The sequence below is a fragment of the Cucumis melo genome, chromosome 4, assembly GCF_025177605.1.
Source record: "Cucumis melo cultivar AY chromosome 4, USDA_Cmelo_AY_1.0, whole genome shotgun sequence".
In the NCBI taxonomy this organism is placed as follows: domain Eukaryota; kingdom Viridiplantae; phylum Streptophyta; class Magnoliopsida; order Cucurbitales; family Cucurbitaceae; genus Cucumis; species Cucumis melo.
Window position 1 is genome coordinate 22,488,165 of NC_066860.1, and position 20,956 is coordinate 22,509,120.

Below are 20,956 nucleotides of genomic sequence, written 5' to 3' on the forward strand. Positions count from 1 at the left end.
GTATTATGTTGGGCGCAACTGCTCAAGAAGGAAAAAGTGCTCAAGCTTTAGCTGCTTGTAGAACATTGTCTGAAGAGCTCACTGAAATGCGGTTCTTTCTAGCTCGGAGAAGAATCTTTCAATATGAACTACTTGACTTACCTTGCTAAATAGCTTGGCTTGATCTTTCCAAACTGACTTCAAAAAATAGGATTCCCTTTCCCTTTGACTCTCAATTCCTTCTTCAAAGGGATCCTCGTTCGAGCTCAATTACATCGAGCCTCCCTAAATCTAAAAAGATGTTTTGATGATTTACAAGATGACCGGAGGCAAGGAATGCTAAGAGAAAGAAGAAAGACAACTCAAGAGGAGTGGTCCAGAGGTTATGAAATAACTCGACTGTGAGGAGAGGGGAGAACTCGACTCCAAATGATAAGGGACGGTTCAAATAATTTGAAAGCGAAGTTATGATCCTTGAACTATTTGAAGGAGTACATTATGAAATAACTCGACTCCAAAATCAAATGAAAGGTTGAAATAATTTTCAAGCTCATTCCTTATTCTGCAACTTAGAAAGAGCCCTTTCAATTAGAAAGTCCTCAATAAAAAAGAAAGTCACTGGAATGAAACTGAAGCAGACGAGTCAAGACGAGCGAAAGCGGCTCCACTTACAGTAGAGGCGCAAAGAATTTGTGGGTTAGGACCAACGAATTTGCAAAAAAATCTATGGATTCTTTATTCTCTGGGCTTGGCGGGCTCATTCTCTTTTCTTTACTACAAGGCTTCACGCCTTATTTATTGGGTGGAATTCAAAGTTCAGACTCGGGAAAGTTCTTATTGAGATCAATTCACTAGGGTAGTAATCTCATCTATATGATTCAGATAGTTTCAGCTTTCGATCTCGATCTTCTTCTTTTTTTTTTCAAAAGAGATTGAAAACTCGAAGATGAAGAGACAAAGCAAGCACTATCGATATTCATAGTTCTTCGTTCACTATCTTATTTGAAGGAATGATTTTTAAGTCACTTTCAACGTTATCTCATTATCAATGAGAAAAATAAGAAAGAGAAGAGAGTTTGAACGTTGAATTCTGGTATTTTAGGATTAGTTAGTTGCTTAACACATTTTGGTGAGTCTGAGATCTTTCATTCTCTTAGGGGAAGATTCCTATTCAAGAGAGAGAGAGGCCGACCCAATTGTCTCAGGGGGACCCCACGCGGGTTAGCTGCGAGGACAACTATCCTTCCCTACCTACTATGCCTTTGACGATTTTCTTTCTTTCTCCCACTCGATCGCTTCTTCCTTTTCCCCTCAGCTCAGCAGCTTAGTAATCCCCCTCATCAACTAGGTAAACCGCAGCTGATAACCTTCAAAGTAGTCTTTCTGACTCTTCCCCTGCACTCTCTTTCTGACTCTGATTCAAGTTCAAGTACTTCCTTTGCCTCTATTTCGGCGGAAAGAGAGAATGAAACCTATTCCGACCTCTCTTATCCAGTCAAGCTACTTTGTGCAAGACCTCTCCTCTATCGTTTGCTTTGATAAAGAGATCCTCTTTTCTAATTGAACCACCTGTCAGAAGAATCACTCTGCACCCAACTATGACGCAAGAGAGAAGACTCACTCAAGAATGAAATACCGCTGAAACCCGACCCCTCTCCTTTGCAATCGAGCCTTTTTCAACCCTATATCTAATTCTGCTTTGAGTACTGTTAATAATGTTTTTTTGATAATAATGAGTTCCTTGGCTTCTCCATTGAATCTCGCCTTTGAACTTTTAGAATAAATAAGAAAAGTCTCAAATCATCTTTTAGAATAATAAACGTGAAGTAGTAGTGAAAACACTCAATTCCTTATATCCGTCCGGAGTCATCCTATATATTCCCACCGGGCGGTCGGACCTCCAGGCTTCCGAAAGTCATTCATTCTATGAAATTTCTTGAAAGAATGGAATTTTGATGCCTTCTACGCGGAGCTTTCTTATCTTTTTCTTTCTTATGAGATCTTGAACTTTGAATTGACTCTTTCAATGCCTGTACTCTATTGAGAGGTAGGCTTTCTCTTTCCATAGGAGGACGGCTCCAACCAATAACATCGATCAGTCTCATCGATAAGGACATATTAACCTGTCCTTCGGATTGGCTTTTTGCCTTCTAAAAGTAGTCTTTTGACTCAATCTTCCACTTATCTTACATCACGATAAAAGATCTTTTTTGACTCAACCCTATATCTTGCTGCTTTATATAAAGAAAAGGATACCCAAAAGTGCAAAATGGCTATTCTCTTTCCCAGGGACCGGAGGCAAGGTTATTCCATAGTGAGACCTGTCCCATTTCAGAGTCCTTCGCCTAATGAATATAGGGATGATCTTGGATAGGCTTTCCATGAACTCCACTAATATTTAACGGAGGATTCATGAATTCCACTAAGTTAAAGATTCCACTAAATCAAAAATCAAAATTCAATTTTTCTTTGATAATTCTTGAGATAATTCTATCTCATATTTCAATGACCATAAAAGTAGGCCTTTTTTCCAGACTAGAAATCCATTATTTTGAGGTCTACAGGCTGGACACGCTAAAGGAAGGGAAGTGAGTAGCGAGACTGAATCCATAAAAGATAGAGGAGGAACCCCCATGAAATGTGAGACACCCGCTCAGTGGAATAGAAAGTGGCTCTTGCATAAATGGTTGAAGGAGATAAAGTAGCTTTTCTTGTTCGATCATCGTCTTTCTACGACAAAATGCTTTGAACGAGATTTAAGGGTAGAAAGACATTTTTCACCCAGTAAATGAGCCACCGATTATCTCATTCGCCACACATGGGTGAGTTCGAAAGGAAAGGCCTCAATTTCAGACCTCCCGTCAACCTTCTTTTCTTCCTGCGAGCGATCCCATTATTTCTTTTGTCTACTTATGCTTTTCTACTTTTGCAGATGAATGAAATATGTCAAGAATGAATAAACCTCAACACTAAACTATGCCTCTTCCTCCTGGACTGAGTTCGATCTTTCCTTTGGGGGTACCGGTATTCCCGGTCCATGGTAGCTTAACTTCAACTTTAGATAATGAAAGGGATCTTGCTTCATTCACACCTCGGTCAAGCAAAAGCTACTTCATACTTAGAAGTCGAAAGAGATCCTTCTTCTTTAAACAGTCGCAAGACCGACGAGGTGAGGTCTCAATAATACCCTTCCTTCCAAGGTGGAGATGAAGGAATGAAACTGTCAATACGAACTGATCCTTCTTTCTTTTCTCTAGCACGGGAGGATTTGAACCTCTCTTCTACAACTCAAAAGAGCCTAAGAAATCAGTTTGTATGAACAAGGAAAGAAAGACAAAGAGAGCTGCTACTGCTAATACGGCGGAGAAGGAGGCTAGAAGCGAAGCTTAACCTACAACATTTCAAGTAATTGTAGTCCTTCCCTTCGGACGGAATAAGACTCAAAAGGAGAAGTGCAAGGATGACCTTTCTTCTGCTTCGGAGATTAGAAAGCTAAATAGAGGTTTATCAAGCGATTCTGATCTTTCATACTCTTACTCTTCTTTCTCAATCGCATATTTCATTGCGCCTCAATAGCTAAGGATATTCTTTTCTTCCCGCGTAGTGCTTTCTTTAGCTAAGTGGAATAAGACGAGAGGCAATATGGGCAATATTCTTTACGCCTTCTACGCGGTCTACAAGATCCCTGCCTTTGTTTTGTTGCCTAGACCATAAAGTATAAGAAAACAATGTTCGTTTCTTTTACCTGTCCTAGGACAATGCATCCAGCTGCAATTAATTAAACTACTTTTTTCCTTCTTTTTCATAGTTTTTCTCATATTTCTATTTAACGATAATTGTATAATTTTTTACTGATTTTGAATGATTTCTTGCTGCCAGCCATATCCAAACCCTAACAAATTGTTCATTTTAGCTATGAAAAAGATAAGAAGAGAATCTTTCTATTTCACGAGAAAAGATCAGTAAAAAAAGATCTTTTATCATTATTGAATCAAAGTCTAGTCCTTCGGACTGTAAAAATGCAAGAAAAAAGTTGAGAAAAGGCCGATCAGTCTTTGACTTCATTCTCATTGATTCGTTGTTTAAAACATTCATTCCTAGATTTCATTCAATGGTGGATCAAGAAAAGAATGAATTCAGGAATCTAGGACATACTCATATCCTGAGGAGCTGAAGCTCTCATATGGGGAGGAGTTTTTCTATCTCGAGAGGTGAGGGGCAAAGGAAGCCGCTAGACTGTAAAAGGGTAGCCCCCCGCTTGACCGATTAAGAGGAATAAGAGGAAGAAGATCTCTCATCTCTGAGATGACCCTGAACAAGTGTTCTCGATGTGAGATCAGCAGGAAAATCAGTCGCGCAGAAGAAATACTATTTAAAGAAGCTGCTTTACTACTGTTAGCATCGAATCTCTCCAACTAATGAGAATGGGAAGGTGCGAAGTGGCTTTACCCTCTTTAAGATCAAGAGTCAGATTGTGTTAGATACCAAGATTCAAAGAATATTGACTTGATTATCTTATTATTAGTTGTTATAATCAGAAGAAGAAAAGAAAAGGAACGAACCGGAACCATACTAATCTTTGTAATAGTCAGGACCGTAGGCCTTACAGCAGAACCTACAAAACGTATGGTAAGGAAGAAAACATACCTACGACAATGAACCTACGACAAAGAATGTCCTCCGTCTGAAGGATTGTCCATATAATAACCTGAGGAGGGAAACAAGTTACCTACGCCAAAGAATCTCCTACGGAGTGGAGAAGGATCATCCTTTCTTCTTTTTTTCTAAGAATAAGTTAAGGTTGAACATCCTTGATTAGGGAAAGAGGACATTTTGCAAGGTTTTGACCTCTGTACTCCTCAAATTTCATTGAACCCCAATCCATAAACAACAAACGAGTCCTCCGAACTGGAAAAAAGGGCAGCAACTTTTCAACTCAAATCAGTCAAAAAACATGAAATATCGTATTCTAATCAAAGTCTCTCAAATCGCTATTTCATGTCAAATAGTGGAATAAACTCCAGAGGTTTGAAGAGTCCTTCGGTCTTCAGACTCCGACCGACTAATTAAGCTACGGAGGACGAGTTTCCATATTAGCTTTCTTTCGTCTCCTACTCTACGAACTAAAACCTTCTTCCTTCAATTGAGACAGATTCCTATGCTACAAGGACAGATTCTTTTGATTATGGAACAACTGAGCAGCTCCCATTCCGTAATCTTTATAGTCTCCTTGCTTCAGAAAGAGATATTCATTCAATGCCTGCTTTGCTCCTCTCCCGGACCGGATCCTCTTTCTTCCTTCTTTGTCAACCGACCTTACCTACTAAGGAAGACTCTTCCTCTCCTTTTAGTCTTCTTATTCTACCTGATGACTGAAGTTGTTACATAGCCGCACCTAAGCTCCTCCGATATAGTCTATTGCAGCTCCAATCCTAAGTAAACAAAGCAGCCTAGCTCCCAAGATACTCTATATTATATTAATAGTGAGAGCTTGACTCAAGAGACCTAACTTCACTTCCCTGACTGACCCAACAAAATAGAGTTTGAATCCTGCCTCTGGATGTTATGCTTCTTCCGTCTCCTTCTCGCTTTAAGTTCCATATCTGATGAAATGGAGGAATAAGAGTAGACTACTAGGGAAGCAACCTATCCTCTCTACAGTAAAGCTATCTTTTGACTTGGCTGATCGGTCTCTTTCTTCAATAAAGAGATACTGACTGACCACTAACCGAAAGAGAGAATGAAACTGGTCCGAAGGACTCTTATATTCCTTGTAGTAGGTTGGTTATTCATTCCCTTTTTAGAATAGTTATCGATCCGAAAGATCCTATTCTGCTTAGTTCAGTGACTCATTTCGATACGGGTTAGCTGAATCACTAATAATCCTAGGAAAGAACCTATTCGACAGGCCTTACAAGAGCCAACCCGAGCTACTTTGTTCTCCTTGGTCGAACTACTATTTTTCTTCCTCGTCAGTTGGTATCGTACATTCCTTCCTCTATAGGGCCTTACTCATGCAAGTTTCAACAATACAATTGTGACTCTTACAGGTCTGGCATGGACTCGATCCTTCTCAAGAATAGAATCAAACTCAACTTCCTTCCTCTTAATCTGGAAGTTCTTTAGCTCTGAATATTTAGGCTTATGACTCAGCCTCTGCTGGAGATCCAAGGACCGCGGAGTGGGACTAAACTGCCTTTGCACTTTGAAGCATCAACTGGGATCATAGTCGAATGACTGAAGGGGTCAAGCTTCTGAGTGAGATAGAGCGACTGAGTTTGACCTTGAACTCTGATTCTGCTAAGCGTACTTCTTTCTTCTTTGAAAGAAGATGATAGGGGGGAAAAGACTGATGATAAATAGGCCTTGCCTATAGATCTCATTCACGAGCGCATTTCCGCTACGTAGGGATCTACTTTCGTTAAGACAAGAGAAAGAGAAGAAAGAGAAAGAATAACTACCACAGAAACAAGGGTTTCAACCACAGCGACTGGAACAACTCGAACAATAACAAGGGCCTCGACAACGTCTGCAACCGGTTGAGCCCTTCCTCCCCCATGGGTCGGTTACTTACCTCCATCTTTCTTCTTTTAATGGAGAGATGGATGCACGATTCCTTCATTCTGGACCCTAGGCTTGATCTTTCTTCCACTATAGCCCAGATGGATCGATTCTTTTCATGACATATCGATCAAAATCAGTCAACTTCCCTAGGTCAGTCACCTGGAAGAGGCCTATGGAGCTGGTTCGCATTGGGAATGGGCACCGAGCCATTGAACCTGAAGTTTAAGTTTTCCAGGGCAAATGAATGTAGAAGAAAAGCTTTCTTTCTTATTAATCGTACAAATTCCCTCTATCCGTCTTGGCCTCAGGCCGAGTGGTGTGGGTAGAACAGGTCTACACCCTGGTGTTGACTAGCCATTCCATTGATCTAATGCTCCTATCCACCTTTCTAAACAAGTGATTTTTAGTCAAACTTGCAGGTCTAATTATCGGATTCATAGTGGATGACACAGGTCGGTCGGCATGGCATCAGTTGTGAAGATCAGCCTGAGCCCGGTGAGGGGAATTCAGTAGTGTCAGTGGCTGTTGGCGTCGTTGCAGAAGTTGCTTTGCAGCCATATCTCTTGCCCAAGGGTAAATACCCTTTTTCAACGTTCAAGTGAATAACCCTCAAATTGCATGAAAAAGTACGATTATGATTTGAAAGGGGATTTCGATTATCTATCAAATCAAGGATTTTTCGAGTCAACCCATAAAACCCACTGAAAAAGAAGTGCAAAACTCTTAAAGGGGCGAAGCAAGCTTCCAGATGGGTTGGCAAAAGGTAAGACGAGTGGGATAGGCCGAGTCTCCATTATTATTCAGATTGGGAAAGGCGCCTAAGCTTGGGGCCTCAGATGAGAGGACGAGACTGTGCTCGTTGGATCGGGAGTTCTCCCCCCCAAGGAAGGGTATTTGGTGGTTAAGGTAAAGGAGGAAGAGGCGCAGTTCGACTGTATGTTGAGGTGAGATGGAATTGATCAGACTTTGCAGGAGTGGAACGAGAGGCACCCCTTTGTTGTTCGCCTTTCTCTTGCTTTTTCAGTTTCTGTGTAGGAAAGCTAGTTATTCTATTTGCATATCGTATCTTGTATCAATGGTGCTTTTGGTCTACTCATTCTCTTTTGTTTTCTCCCTATGACGGACTACGAGTGGTTATTTCGGCGAACATAAAGAGAACTCGCCTAAGGTCCCGACTTCAGGTTCAAAGTCACTCTCCAACAAAGACTAGCTCGAACGTGAGGTTTAGGGACTAAGTTGCTCACCCATTTTTCCAATAGACTCATAAATAAGACACTGAAAGCTAGAAGGCGTAGTAGAAGATGTAGTGCCATAGCTGCCTTTTCTTTTAGTAGGTGATCAAACTATAAATGAGTAGGAAGATCTAAGCACTAGTAACTACATTAAATGGATCGATGCCCGGGCTATTTGGTTATTACAGAGGCATGGCCTTTTGATCTTGTTTATCGAAGGTAATTAAGGTAGTCCGGACTCCATTTGCACTTCCGTAGTTAGGATTCATCCTTATTTCATATATAAGCAGTCGCTTCGCTCCCTCCTATGGACGTCAGAGGAGATTCTTTGTCGCTCCGGAGGAGTCCGGAGGACTATTCATTGCCGTAGGTGAAAGTTCCTTAATAGTCACTTGGCTTCGCCCCTATACCGTAGGTATGTCTTGTCTTCTTCTGATCTTCTTTTACATAATCTTTCTCAGAATTAAGACCTTGCCTCCGGTAAGCTAAAATGCCATTTTGCAAGGTTTCTCCCTCTATACTCCTCTAGAGGTCCTCAGGACTTGTTTGTTTGTTTATTCTGGTACTTACGACAATGAATGTCCTACTAATTAAGCTACTCCAGACCAGTAAAAAAACCACTATTATCCTAGTATAAGAAAACAACAAAGGAGTCCTCTGGTTTTCAGACTCCTAACGGAGTGTACGGAGAGCAGTTAATAAACAAGTGGAATAACAAACTCCGGAGGAGGGGTCCGAAGGACTTGAGAAATCCATATTAAAGATGTCATGTTCTCGGATGACTTTTCTCCCTATCATTTGCTTAACACAACGGCTCCTAACGTAGTAAGAGGTCCTTTGAAGTAGGTAAGTTGCCTCCGATTGTCGCTTCTTCCTTTGATTTGGAGTTGTCTTTCTTCTTTTCTTATCTTCTTTATAATAGTCTTAACTACGACAACTCATATTGCAACTAATTAAGCTACTATGGACCCTTCTACGAGAGTGAGGAGTAACCTACTTAAAGGAAGAAAGATCAAGCCTAGCGAAGCATGAAAAGAAGATTAGCGGAATCAAGGCAATGAACAAGGGCTTGCATTAAGTTATTGTCCTTTCCCTTGTTTATCCATAAACGATCATTGAATAAAGACAATGAATTTGCTTGGCGAAAACCCTACCCGACCCCGACTCGGGCATATTCATGGGTCGAGAGTTTAGTCTTTCTCTTTCTTGATAATACCACCAACGACTTCTGAAAGGGCAACTAATATAGGGTTTTAAGAGCATCTCCTTAACTCAGCCTTTCCTTGGAATGATGAAGGATGAGGCCACTTCTTCAACAAGATCTCATGCCTCTGGCAGTCGACTTTGCTTCCTTTGTTCCACATCCCTCTCTTCTATTTCTACTAATAACGAAAAAAGATGAGATCCCGCATCCTTTTTCAAGGGAAAGAACTCCTGACTTTGGAAGGAGATAGAGAAAGATGGATGCTTTTGACTAACAGAAAGTTCAATCAGAAAGCCTAGGGGCGTCCATTTGAATGAGGCGGCGAGCTAAGCGCTCCAAGTCGAGCAACATTTCATCCTCCACGAGCCACGGGCTTTGGCTTCCTTGTTCTAGATCTGGTTGGTTGGGGAGCTCCCTTTTCTTGGGAGTTCATCTCTGTCTATAGTTCATCCCTCGTTCTGACTTCTTCATACCACATATTAACTAATAATTGCTTTTTATTTCCACTTCTCTAGAGACGAGAACACCGGATGGTGCTGGAATCCACTACAACCCTCTTGAGCAAAGGTATTTGATGCCCGTGAACCTCTAAGCTCTACAATCGCACATTCAAATGACCAGACTTTGGAAGTTAGTAGACTTTAAATGACCAGACTTTGGTTTTCTGAACCTAGAAATCTCCGTTTAGCATTGTCAGCAGATGGAGTAAATCCTCATGGTGGCATGAGTTCTAAATACAGTTGTTGGCCGATAGTGATGGTTATTTATAATTTTCCACCATGGTTGTGTATGAAAAGAAAGTACATGATGTTATCAATGTTAATTTCAGGGCCAAAACAACCGGGGGATGATATAGGCACAAACATAGCACCACTAATTGAAGACTTAAAACTTTTATGGAAAAATGGTGTTGAATGTTATGATGCTTATCGAGAAGAAGTATCCAACTTAAGGTCGGTTTTGTTGTGGACAATTAATGATTTTCCTGCATATGGTAACCTCAGTGGATGTTGTGTTAAAGGGTATAAGGCATGCCTAATTTGTGGAGATAATACAAATTCAATAAGGTTACTACATGGGAAGAAAATAGCATACCTAGGACATCAAAGATTTCTAGCACGCAATCATCCGTACTGACAACAAAAGAAGTCATTCAACGGTAAAAAAGAACTTGGTATAATTCCAAAACCACTTTATGGGGAGGATTTGTACTTGAAATTGAAAGATCTTGAATTTCCTAAATGAAAGAAGATCCATAAGAACCTATCAATGAACAGAAGTGAAAAGATTTGTTGGAATAGGTTATCTTCCTTTTTTGAGTTGCCATACCGGAAATATCTGCATGTTAGAGATTGTTTAGATGTGATGCACATCGAAAAAAATGTTTGCATGAATATCTTAGGTACGCTTCTTGTAAGGCTTTGTATAGTTTGTGTAGTTGCATAAAAAGTTATAAGTTTGTTTCTTGTAAGGCTTTGTATTCTTTGTAGAGTTGCATAAAAAGTTGTAAGTTTGTTTCTTGTAAGGCTTTGTCATTTAGGGGGGGGGGGGTTGCATAAAAAGTTGTAATTTTGTTTCTTGCAAGGCTTTGTCATTTAGGGAGGGGGGTTTGTTTCTTGGAATACAAGCTAATATGTTTACCACTTGAACTCCATGTTCTCGAATGGAGAAAGAGGGTTTAAATGAAGTTTATGTTGATCGAGCTAAAATGTGGAAGAAAGCTTGAGTTAACAAACACGGACAATATGACAACGACGACATTCAGCAAGTCGTCCATAAAATAGTAAGTCATTACATGTAATCAAACATCACTTTTTCACATTTCTATAACTTACATTAATTTTGCTATCTTTTTAGGATGAGATATCAATGAATACAGATTCATCGTCTGTGAATAGACACTATTCAAATGATGTGTTAACTCAAGCATTGGGTACAAAAGAGCACAATAGTCGTGTGCGTGGGGTTGGTGGATACGTTACTCCGACAACTTACTTTCATTCAGTTAAGAAAACATCAAGGGGCCGTTTGGGGGAAGGGTTGGGTTATGGGGGGTTAGTGTTATGATAAACCTAGTGTTAAGATAAACCTAAGATTATAATAAGATGTGTTTGGGGGAAGGGTTATGAAGGAAGTGTTATGATAATGTTGTGAAGAAGGATTGAGGAAAAGTTGAAGAAGGGTTAAGAAGTGTTGAAGAAGGGTTGAGGAAGAGTTAAGGAGTTAAAACTAGGGTTACATAACCCTTCCCCCAAACGGGGGTTGGATTACATAACCCTAACCCCCCATAATCCAACCCTTCCCCCGAACGCCCCCCAAAAGATGAGACGAACATTCTAGTTGAGAATGAAGAACTCCGTAGGTAAGTTAGTGAATTAGAGGCACAAATTCGCTCAAACTTGTCTACACCATTGTCTGCACATGGGAGTTGTTCAAGGCCAATAATGTTGGAGGGGATTGAAGAGAAGGGTAAGACAATAGAAGTGGAATCGTTGGACAAACCAAAAGAGAATTAAAAGAAAGGGAAGGAGGTGATGAAGATGAATGAACCATAGTTGAACGTCTTGAAGGTATGTAATCCACTATTAAACTGGAATGTCTAATATTGTACATCTTACTGAATCTGGATGTTCTTGAATTAGGAGACGGACTTAGTAAAAATGCCTACAGAAAAAGAAGTTGTATGTGAATCGACATCAACTTTGCCATTAAAGTTGAAGTCGATTCTCAGATATGCCGAGAAGGTAATGGAGAAAGATTCCAGCATCACTTTCTCACTACCTACTGACCTTTTTGGCATTAGTCGAAAGAGTTCTGTGCTTCGAGAGGATATCATTAATCTTTGTAACATGAACGAAGTTAAAACGTTTACATTGGTGGCCTATATGATGTAAGTCAATTTCATTCCTTTGCATCTAAATTTATGTATCTCCTTTACGAGTTTATATATTTTGTAGGTACTTGTATTCATCTGTTCTTGGTTCGAAAGAAAATGTGCAGTATGTCTTTGTAGATCCGTCCCTAATCTCTTCAGGAAACACACAAGAATCTTGAATTTGAAACTTGTCTAGTAGATTGATGGTGTCAAAAGCAAACCAAGTAGTTCTTGCTCCTTTTAATCCGGGTAAGTTAAGTTAGGGTATCAGTTGCATTGACAATAAAATAGTACTTACATTTTTGTATAATTAGGGGTCATTGGGCACTGCTCGCCATAGATGCGTGTGAGGATACAGTGTTTTACCTTGACTCACTAAGGACGACATTTAAAAGCAACTACATGATATGTAACCGACACGTAAGTTTAATCTTCTATATCATGTAGTGCTGTTAATTCTAATGCATGTACAATATTATAAGATATGTGCAATCTTATCTTGGCAAAACAGAGCAATAGCGATATTTCACTTGCAAAAGAACATTAATAAAAGCAGGAAACAAACTTTATGGCGAATAGTAAAGGCAAGTATAAATATTTAAATTCATTGTATTTGTAGATTACTAGCAATTAAGATTAGTCTGTTATTCTAATTTGTTGTTTTTATGGTGTCCACTACAAGTCGGGAGCACTGCGTGTGGATACTATGTCATGAAGTATATGAGAGAAATTGTAAATAGGGGAAGCATTGTCATCTCCAATTCGGTATGTTATATATCAAACTATTTTTTTTGTGGGTATAATAATTTTCATGAATACTAATTCATTTCTTTTGCATGTCTACAGATTGATACATGAAAACCATACTCACAGGCCGAGTTAGATGAGGTGCGGGTTGAGTTGGTTGAGTTTTTGGGTTCGTACATATGATCTAGGACTTATTTGTCATCTCTGAACAAGAAACTTTATTTTTTGTGGTAGATTTTTTGAAATGTTCATAGGGAGGGGGAGTGGGAGGAGGGGGAGGGGGTTGATTGTTAAAGAAGGGAAATTTTAAGCGGACTTTACAATAACAAGAAAGCTTTGAAAACATCAAGAAGAGACTAACTTCTAATCCTATTTTACAACTTTCAGACTTCACTTCACCTTTTGAAGTTGCAGTTGACGCTTGTGGCTGGGAATAGGAGCTGTTCTATCTCAAAAAGGACACCCAATCGAATATTTTAGTGAAAAGCTTAGCACATCTAGACAAGCGTGGAGCACATATGAGCAGGAATTTTATTCCCTCACACGAGCATTGAAACAATGGGAGCATTACCTACTGTCTAGAGAATTTGTCCTTTTAACTGATCACATTTTCACTAAAGTATCTTCATTCCTAGAAAAGCATTAGCAGGATGCATGCTCGGTGGATCTCCTTCCTACAGAGATTTGATTTTGTTATCAAACATCAGGCCGAAAAAGAAAACAAGGTGGCTGACGCCTTTAGTAGAAAGAATTCCCTCCTTACATTGCTATCTTCAGAAATCACAGCCTTTAAGCATCTCCTTGATTTTTATAAAGAAGACGTTGACTTTGCAAAAATTTGGTACAAATGCAATAACTATCTAAAGGCTGATGATTACCATATTGTAGATGGATTTCTCTTTAAGGGGGAACAATTGTGCATTCTGCACACCTCCCTACGAGAGGCATTACTTAAAGAAGCTCATTCAGGAGGCTTATCCGGCCACTTTGGCCAAGACAAGACATATGATTTAGTATCTAAAAGATACTATTGGCCACAACTAAGAAGGGATTCCAATAATTTTGTCAATAGATGCTCCATTTGTTAAAAAGGAAAGGGATCAAGCACTAATGCCGACCTATATTGCCTGTTACCTATCACAGAATCCATATGGGAAGATCTTTCCATTGATTTCGTGCTTGGCCTCCCTAAGACTCAAAGAAACTATGACTCTGTGATGGTTATAGTAGACCGGTTCAGTAAAATGACCCATTTTGTTGCTTGTAAAAAAACAAATGATGCTATATATATTGCTAATCTCTTCTTTAGAGAGATAGTATGATTACATGGGATCCCTAAGACAATCGCCTCTGATAGAGATGTATAATTCCTAATTCATTTCTGGAGAACCTTATGGAAGAAACTTGATACAACTCTTAAATATAACACCACAGCTCATCCTTAAACAAACAGACAGACAGAGGTGACTAACAGAACATTAGGCCAAAACTCCTAAATATAAAAATTAAAAATGAGAAAAAAAAGATTAAGGAAGGGTTGAGGAAGAGTTGAAGAAGGGTTGAGGAAGGGTTGGGGAAGGGTTCAGGAAGGTTTGAGGGGGTAAAACTAGGGTTATATAACTCTGGTCCCCCAAACGAGGATTGAATTACATAACCCAACCCTCCCCTTTATAACCCTTCCCCCAAACATGACCTAAGGTTCTATGTTTAAGTTAAAGAAGGAAAAAGTTGAAAAAAGTGGCTAAGTGTCAAAGGAAGGAGTTAGCCGTTTAGAGGTTAGGTGGACGGTTAAAGTTCATAAATAACTTTTAAATGACATGTTTTAGGCGGCCAAGTATTAGTTAAGAGCCTCCAAGCTAGGCGAGAAAGACACAAAGGGGGCCAAACTATGAAATGACCTCTAAAGAATAAATCTAGGCATTTAAGATGGCTTGGCAACAATGGAATTTCTAGGCAAGATGGTCTATCAAGAGGTTAGCAAGGTTTGGTTATGTGGAAGGAGCTGGTCATGAGCTAGGCGAGAAGGTACTAAGAGGTTAGTAAGCTTTAAGATGGGTGGCTAAAGCTATGCGAGGAAGAGCTTGTGTGCGAAGAAACTTGAAACTATGGAGGTTAGTAGGCGAGAAACAAGACATTTGACAAGACTAGGTGTTTAAGGACAGCATGCGAGAAAGGTTATAGAGGTTAGCTAAGTGTTTTGGCAAGCTACATGGCTAATTAAGAGCAATCGGTTTAAAGCAAATCTAGGTGTCCTAATTAAATTACATGCATTTTGTGACCTAGGTGGATGTGGATTAAGGAGATTTAAGTTTCTCACAATCCACTCGTGCAAATTACTTCAAACCACTTCTTAAAGATCATGAATTGTATCTAGTTTATAGACCTGGGTTGTTGTTCAAGTTGGATACAAGAAGATTTGCGTTTGAACCAAGAGAAGGTGAGAAGACCATTTTCAATGAAAATTGAGCAATAAGGGCGTTTTAGTGTCTACAGAATATGTTAGTTGGAATTAGAATATGAAGTTTTGAGGTAAGGAAGTTAGGGAATTTTCAAGTAACCTTTTAAAAGGAAGTTTTTCCAGAATAATGGATTTTAAGTTATAAATTTTCAAATTCAAGTTATGTTTTTAGGCGAAAATGGATTTCTAGACAATGGTCGAGTTTCAAGCATGTCTAGACGAGATGAGCATGGTTTTAATTTTCATAAAGGTTTTTTGGATTGTTTCTAGACTAAGTGTTTTGGCAAGCTACATGGCTAATTAAGAGCAATCGGTTTAAAGCAAATCTAGGTGTCCTAATTAAATTACATGCATTTTGTGACCTAGGTGGATGTGGATTAAGGAGATTTAAGTTTCTCACAATCCACTCGTGCAAATTACTTCAAACCACTTCTTAAAGATCATGAATTGTATCTAGTTTATAGACCTGGGTTGTTGTTCAAGTTGGATACAAGAAGATTTGCGTTTGAACCAAGAGAAGGTGAGAAGACCATTTTCAATGAAAATTGAGCAATAAGGGCGTTTTAATGTCTACAGAATATGTTAGTTGGAATTAGAATATGAAGTTTTGAGGTAAGGAAGTTAGGGAATTTTCAAGTAACCTTTTAAAAGGAAGTTTTTCCAGAATAATGGATTTTAAGTTATAAATTTTCAAATTCAAGTTATGTTTTTAGGCGAAAATGGATTTCTAGACAATGGTCGAGTTTCAAGCATGTCTAGACGAGATGAGCATGGTTTTAATTTTCATAAAGGTTTTTTGGATTGTTTTAAGGCACACTACATGGCCATGGCACATCCGAGCGGCAAAGGATGCGCTTAGGCTGCGGGCATAACCAGGCGTAGAGAGGTTAGCGTGCAACGCTAAGCACGTAGCACAACACACACAAGGCACACAAGGGTGGTGTGCACTGGATATTCGACCATGACGCATGCGGCACCTCACTGCAAGGTTAGCACGTGGCAAGGCCTGCCTAGGCCATGCGCATGCATTAAGCCCAACCACTATGCTATTGAGCAACAGAAGGCCATTTTAGACTGTTTTTAGGCTGCTTTGCTATTTTGGGGAATTTAAGGAAATGTTTGGATATTTTCTTGACCAAATGGTTTGTTAAGGAATAAATGTTATATTTTCATGTCAAGGAGGCTCTAAAGGAAATTCCCCAAACTAAGGATCAAACTAAGTACTGTCAGTGTCACATTGATTGAAAGTTATTTATTAACATAATAGCTTGTGAGTGATAAAATGATTTCCATAACGTTTATAAAAGCATAATTTCTAAGTTATTATTCAAGACATGTTTTATGATAAATATTTATTGAACTGATGTTTCAAGCTATCTATGTTGATAAACTATGAAAACTAAGGAAATATTTCAAAGATTTTCAATATGCTTTATCTTAGCTCGAATATTCCAGGAGACCTATTGTATACATGTGGTTAACTCTATAATTGTGGTAGGATTGACGAACCTATAGTTTATGGGCCATCAAGAAGGGTATATCTTTATGCCTTAAAGGAGGAGGATTATAGTGAAAGTTGTTTTCTATTGACTGATCCGTCTTAGGACGAAGAGGTTTAATATTGCCTGTGGCTATGGATCATGTCTTCCAAAAGCTATGTAAATGTTCTCAAAAGTTCAAAGATTTCAAGTATCATGTTTTATGATAAATGTTTACTGATTGAATGTTATATAAGCAGTTTTATTTATGACTATAAAACTGTTGCTCACTAAGGTCCTTCAATAACTTACTCTTTCAAAATGTTTTCCTTCTTTTCCCGGTACAGAGATTGTGAATCTCCAAATGCTAAACTTATTATACTACTAGGTCACAAAAGAAAATTATTTATTAAAAGTGTAGTCATTTTTTGTGAAAATTTATACTTCACATGTCTTATAAATTTTACTTAGTATTTATAAACGTTATTTCAAATGGGCTACATTGTAGTTTTATAGGTATAAAGACTTCCACTTGCAAATGTTTTTATGTTTTCAAGTTAAGGGTCAACTGAAATTGTTTCAGAGGAGAATAATTTTAGTTGACATCAATCCACCTTTCTGGATCTAGAGCAGGTGATCTAGGAGGGGGTGTGACACCACTTCCATCTCAGGTAGCTGGTCGTCGCTCCATCCATCTTCATCTTCTCTCTAATCTCTTCACAGTCCATAGCTCACATGCCGCCATCCATCACCATCACCATCTTCTCTCTAATCTCTTCAATTTTCCACAATTTTAATTTTAGTTTGTAGTTATTTAAAAATTCTCATCCAAAGATGAAGGCAAACCCTCGGTACTCACGCATACGAAGATGAAGACAAAGGATTTAAAACCGAACCGCAAAAGCAGTTCAGTTTAACACAGATGAGTGATTCAATTTGGTTTCGGATGAGATTTTTATTACATTTTGTGGTTCAATGTGGTTTCAACTTCAAACCAAACCAAACCGAACCATGAACACCCTATTCCCAGGCATCTATAAAACCTTCAACCAAATGACTCCTAAGGTGTTTTTTTCTCTTCCTCCAATTCTTTCTTTCTTTCTTTCTTTCTTTTTTTTTTTTTTTTTTTTTGGTTTTTTGATTAATTTTGGAAATATTTATACATGTGTTGCATGTATTTTATTTTTCTAGTTTATTTTACCTTCTTATTGTGGATGTTAACACCAATACATCATTCCTATTTTAATTTTTATTCTACTAGATGTCATTCTTCTAATTTGCTTTAATATTTTAATTTGAAAAGAAATAAAGGTGGAGAGTCGGGGAGGGATGTGAGAGATTTATGTTTCGAAGAAAACTAGAACAAAATCATTTATAGCAATGCTACCAAGAAATCTTGTTCTTCCATTGTATGAAGGAGGGAATAAAGTTAAACTAAGTCATAACAACTTAACTGAATGAAACAAAGTTCAAACATAAATAACAGAGTGTTTTTTTTTTTTTTTATAGAAACTTACATTGTTAACATGGCCCCTCAACAAACACTAATGAAGCATGAGTTTGCTTATGAGAAATTGAAAATGATCAGTTGTAAGTGGTTTGGTAAACAAGTTTGCAAGTTGGTGTTATGTAGGAACAAATTGCAGAATAACATTTTTTGTTTTAGTTTTGATCTCTTGGTTCATATCACTACTTAACATTCAAAAGACTAGATATCTCTTTCTTTGTAGGGAAGTTGTTTCAACATATGCCTTCTCCACATATAACACACCTAATAGCTGTAAAAAGAGTCCTTAGATACCTTTGTGGTACCACTACCTCTTGCTTATTATTCTAAATAACCTCAACCAACCTCCTTCAATTAACTGCCTTCTTCAAACTTGGATTGAGCTGGTGATCATGATGATCGACGATCTCAACTGGCTTTGTAGCATTCTTAGGCCCTAATTTGATATCGCGGGGAGCTAAGAATCAAGCCACAGTTTCATGCAGCTCAACTGAAGCCGAATATAGAGCCTTAGCGATCACTGCTGCTGAAGTGTGCTAGCTGAGACAAATCCTAATGGACCTACAGATTTTTGGAACAAATCCTCTTCAAATACTTTGTGACAACAACTCTGTAATTTAGTTGGCAAGAAATCCTATTTTCCATGAGCAAACTAAACATGTTGAGATAGACTTTCATTTTCTGTGAGAACGTACAACCAGAAAAAATGTTATTCTGCAATTTGTTCCTACACAGCACCAACTTGTAGACTTGTTTACCAAACCACTTACAATTGATCCTCTTCATTTTCTCATAAGCAAACTCATGCTTCATCAGCGTTCGTTTGAGGGGCCATGTTAACAAAGTAAGTTTCTTTGAAAGAAAACTCTGTTATTTACGTTTGAAGTTTGTTTCCTTCAGTTAAGTTGTTTTGACTTAGTTTAACTTTATTCCTTCCTGCACGTGGTTGCTAGTTGATAATAAGTTGTAATCAATCGTGGGTGCTAGTTGTTGATGGATTGTGAGTGATTGTGGCTACGCGATGTTGGTAAGCTGTGAGCGATCATGGCCGTTACTAACTAACCGTTGGGCGATTTTTCATTGATCTTCATAAAATCACCGATTACGCGATTAATATTTGTCCGTTGGAGCCTTTTTCATCCACCATAAAATTACTAGTTACGTGATTAATATTTGTCTGTTACAACCTCCCAGTCCACTGTAAAATCACCATTCCACCTCTATAGAATAACAAAAATATTTTCTCCACCTCTCTAAATCTCTTTACCTCGCTTTTTTCTCTTGAGCTCTCCTTACTATTCTTTTTTTCTATTTTTGTTCTTCCAAACAAAATTTTGTTTCTCTTTTAGTTTATCGAACATAATAGTATCTATTGAGTGTTGGGATTCCAGTGTGGTTCCAGTACAGTTCATATGGACGAAATTAGAGGTTGTCTTATCCTCGAAATAACAGGGCACGTGATATCTATTTGCACATCCGAGTAGAAACATGAAACATCTTAAAGAGAGCGAGATCCATACCTCAACATGTTTATAAACGTACTTTTGTTTTGCAGCTTTCTTCACCATGAAGCCTAGCTCTATCGAACTTCTACAACAATTTAAAGGCGTGGTTCTGATCACCGAACACTTCATGGATCAGATCTACTCATCGTTTAAATGGAAATCTTTTGATCTCAACGCCTTAAGGACTCAGTTGTCTACTGATTGTTCTTCAATTTTGAAGACGCAATACCTAATCTTCTCAAAGTCGTCGTGGAAAGTGCCACCATGAAGGCTCAATTTCTCTTGCATCCATTTGCCGCCCACAACTGCACCACGCTGGCAGCTTTAGTTGTGTCGTACACTGTTTCTGCCATTGGTGAATTGCTCTGTAATGTGTATTCTTGATTTTTAATTGGATACTCAAAAGATTTTGATATTCTTTTACTCAAACAGCAGTGACTGTGACTTCGAATCGAGCTTTAGAGAGTGCAATTAGAAACAACGTTGGCTTGGGTCAAAGACTAAGCATTCTGTGTTGGAGGGTGGAAATAATTAAGAGATGTTGAATTTCATTAATGTGATATGTAACTCTAAGGAATTTCATTTTTTCTTTTAATATGTTAGTAACAACCATTAGGCACGCCCTTCTACTATGTGGTTTTTTGTGATGTGTCAATGAGTTAATTTCGCGAGGGATAATTATCAAAGCTGCATTTTTCCTATTTTCTAAACAATTATGGTTAACTTAATTTTTAATTTATTTAAATAAAAAAAATTAAACTATTTAGTGCTAGTGTTGACCTTAGTGGGATTTTGGAATGCTTTTTTCACCTAGTGACTAATGGTCTATAGGGGACATGTTTCTATTGATTTTCTTAGTTTAGAGGAGATATCATCAATTGGATGCAGTTGTTGACCACCCATTCTAAGAAATGAATAAGAAATTGTGTACTTCCCGATAAGAGTACATATTTTGTACATACAATTGAGTTATGCTAATAGTTACAAATCTTGTTTAAGTTTTGATTATAAAGAATAGATGAATTATATTTCATTAATACTATTATGCATATAAACAATATCCAACAACTTTATTATCCTCTACTTACATGTTGTCTTCTTTTAATTTTTGGCATGCTAGGCTTTGTTATGTAATAAAAGATTAATTAACAACATAAGTAGGTTAAACCTAACTCCTAAGTTATCTTTGCATGAATTTGAAAAAGTACGCATGTTGTCGTCAAGCTAAGATAACTAAGACCTCGTATAAATCTATAACTAGGGTAACTGAGTTTCTAGAATTAATTAATTCTAATTTATGTGAATTCGATGACACGTTAACTAGGAATAGTAAAAGGTACTTCATAACCTTTATAGATGATTGTTCTGATTTTAATCTTATTAATTTACTTAAAACTAAAAGTGATA

At 38.1% G+C, this 20,956-nt stretch overlaps 2 long non-coding RNA genes across 3 annotated transcripts; both read left to right on the forward strand.

Moving 5' to 3' along the window:
• Nucleotides 1–10,578: 10,578 nt before the first annotated feature.
• Nucleotides 10,579–12,438, forward strand: LOC127148907 (uncharacterized). Of its 2 annotated transcripts, XR_007820146.1 has the most exons (6): nucleotides 10,579–10,762; nucleotides 10,837–11,549; nucleotides 11,622–11,869; nucleotides 11,937–12,103; nucleotides 12,169–12,274; nucleotides 12,366–12,438. It is a non-coding gene; the product is annotated as an uncharacterized LOC127148907 (long non-coding RNA). The 2 variants fall into 2 exon arrangements; XR_007820145.1 differs by having other exon boundaries at nucleotides 10,579–11,549.
• Nucleotides 12,439–12,530: 92 nt separating this feature from the next.
• Nucleotides 12,531–20,144, forward strand: LOC127148908 (uncharacterized). Its single transcript, XR_007820147.1, has 3 exons — nucleotides 12,531–12,619; nucleotides 12,701–12,742; nucleotides 19,600–20,144. It is a non-coding gene; the product is annotated as an uncharacterized LOC127148908 (long non-coding RNA).
• The last annotated feature ends 812 nt before the right edge of the window (nucleotides 20,145–20,956 follow it).